The sequence below is a fragment of the Mus caroli genome, chromosome 1 (assembly GCF_900094665.2).
Source record: "Mus caroli chromosome 1, CAROLI_EIJ_v1.1, whole genome shotgun sequence".
NCBI lineage: Eukaryota > Metazoa > Chordata > Mammalia > Rodentia > Muridae > Mus > Mus caroli.
The window spans coordinates 140,856,757-140,859,762 of record NC_034570.1 but is presented as its reverse complement, the minus strand read 5'-3'; the positions used below and the strand labels follow the sequence as shown (position 1 = coordinate 140,859,762).

Here is a 3,006-nt window from a genome sequence, read left to right as displayed (position 1 = left end):
CTCCATATGCATGTTGTCTTCAGGATTTTCCCCCTCCCTCTCCTTTTCCCTCCTCCTCCCTCTCCCTATCTCATCCCCTTTCCCTCTACCCCCACCTACTCCTCCTCTATGTCTCTGTCTCTCTATGTCTGTCTTCTCTCTTTCTCTCTCTTGCATACATACTCATTATCATAACAATCATGAGGGAGCCGGGCGTAGTGGTGCACGCCTTTAATCCCAGCACTTGGGAGGCAAAGGCAGGCGGATTTCGGAGTTCGAGGCCAGCCTGATCTACAAAGTGAGTTCCAGGACAGCCAGGGCTATACTGGAGAAAACCTGTCTCGAAAAAAACCAAAAAAAAAAAAAAAAAAAAAAAAAAAAATTACGAGGGTACACGTGGCAAGCTCTCACCTCTTTTAGCTGGGCATAGTGGCATGCACCTGTAATGACAGTACCAAGGAGGCTGAGGCTCCCGTAATTGCCAATTCAGTCTGGGTTATAGAGTTCCAAGCCAGCCTAGGCTGCAGGGTGAGATCCAGACCTACTGAAGACTCCCCATTTGAAATCTTTCTCCTGACTTTTCTGTCTCAATCCCCAGAGGAGTGATTTTTCTCTATTCATACTTCTGGCTTCTCCTCAAAGAAAACAAAATCTTCAACTTGTTTGGCTAAGCTATGTTTCATGGCTCCTCACTTTATAAGCACTTTAACAAGCTTAGACTATGTGTCAATAACTGAGAGGGATGTTGGCAGAGGAGAGACAGAAAGACAGAGAAAGGGAGGGGGAGAGAAAAGAGATAGGAGAAAAGAAGGGAATGAAAGGTCTGAGAGGTTGTTGACTTGTGTAGGCTCATACTGCAATTAACTTCAAGCATATGAAAGAACTGGTAGCCTGCCATTTTAACTTACATATACATTGGTCTCAGAGAGCAAAATATGATACCCTTTATAAGAACTGAGCACTGAGTTTAGATTTTTCCAATTCCCAAGCTTTTTGCTGTTCTTGTTATGAAGAATTGGAAACAGGTTCTTTTGGGAAGTGCATGTGGATGGAGGAAAGTGACAAGGAGTAAGATGATTGGAGGTGAACATATCTTTATTACGACTGATGGGCTGAAAAGACAGCTTAGCACATAACTCCTGGAGAGGACTCCATTTCAGCTCTACCCTTCCAGAGGATGCTGGTTTAACTCTTAGCACCCATGTCTCAGCTCTCTGGAATTCCAGATCTGTGGGACCCAATGCCTTCTTCTGGTCTCAGAGGACACCAGATATGCAGACATCCATGCAGGCAAAAATACTCATACACAAATTTTTTTCAATTACACAGTAAAAGTAGAAAAGACTGGTGTGAAAGCCATGTGCCGGATGGTATGGAGGAGATGAGATAAGACACCGTAAACAAACGGAGCAGAGAGAATGCGAAAGCTTTAAGAGAAAACAAAACAAACAAAACCAAATGACCACTAAAAAGGCCACTGGCCACCTTTGTGAAGAATTCATTTCAGCTTTGCAAGGATTTTTTTTTTTAAACATATAGAACAGCAAACACCTTTATTACACGGGCTCTGAAGGATGGTTTATTTGCCTTGGCGGGCTTTGATCTTCCAGATAGAACTCCAACTCCTTGTCTTCTCACACATAGTCATCTGCTCTGCCACACTGTCCGGGTCTTGAGGCAACACAAGCGAGAAGCTTGCCCTGCTGGAACTGCTCCTCTAGAAGACTGCTGATTTGGGCATTCTTTTTCCTTTCGGCGTATTTCTTTTGAATTTTCTTTGATCGTTTTTTGTTTAAAATCTCTTCCACCTCAGGAGTCAGCTTGACCCCCTTTTTGCGGCCCAGGGGAAGTACATAGTGGGATTTGTACTGCTACCGGTACGGTGTACTGTCAATATGCACAATGCCATTCTTCACCAAGGCCTTGGTGCAGACAAGCTCATTATTGGATGCATTGTAGACAACATCGATGATCCTTGTTTTGCAAGTACAAAACTCAGATCCCCAGGAAAAGTTCCCCACATCCAATCTCAGGGTACTTCTTTTTTTTTCCATTTTTTTATTAGGTATTTTCTTCATTTACATTTCCAACGCTATCCCAAAAGTCCCCCATACCCACCCCCCGACTCCCCTATCCACCCACTCCCCCTTTTTGGCCCTGGCGTTCCCCTGTACTGGGGCATATAAAGTTTGCAAGTCCAATGGGCCTCTCTTTCCAGTGATGGCCTACTAGGCCATCTTTTGATACATATGCAGCTAGAGTCAAGAGCTCTGGGGTACTGGTTAGTTCATAATGTTGTTCCACCTATAGGGTTGCAGTTCCCTTTAGTTCCTTGGGTGCTTTCTTTAGCTCCTCCATTGGGGGCCCTGTGATCCATTCAATAGCTGACTGTGAGCATCCACTTCTGTGTTTGCTAGGCCCTGGCATAGTCTCACAAGAGACAGCTATATCTGGGTCCTTTCAGCAAAATCTTGCTAGTGTATGCAATGGTGTCAGCGTTTGGAAGCTGTGCCTACTCAAACTCAGACTGTGTGTATGTGGCAAGGGCCAATCTTCGTGTTGGCAGCAGCTCATCCTTCTGCTTCTTGTGGTGGAGTTTTCTCTTGTAGCGTTTGGGCCAGTTGTTGTGAGAGATGTCCATCTCTCTGCACTGGCTGAAAATAGAAAGCACAAAGCTTCATGGTCCCCTTGCAAAGATTTTTGCTTTGTTGTATAGTGCTTGGAGAGACAAAAGTCCCAAAACAACAAAAGCAAAGTTATCACATTATTGTTTTTTATTTATTCATTTTACATCCCAATCACAACCCCTCCTCTCCTCCCAGTCAACCTCCTCGTACAGCTTCTCCCTTCTCATATTTTTATAATCAGATGTAAGCCATTTGGGACCCAATGCATGATGGATGCCTTCCAAAGACATCTGCTCACTTAAACTCTATTGACCATGGCCTCTTACACAAATGACCAGTCTGATGAACAACAACTCACACTGTACAATTTACCATTCAACAAGACAGCGAATGGACCACC

The 3,006-nt window shown here is 44.2% G+C and overlaps 1 pseudogene; it reads right to left on the bottom strand.

Moving 5' to 3' along the window:
* Positions 1 to 1,558: 1,558 nt before the first annotated feature.
* Positions 1,559 to 2,620, bottom strand: LOC110301040 (annotated as a pseudogene).
* Between the last annotated feature and the right edge of the window lie 386 nt (positions 2,621 to 3,006).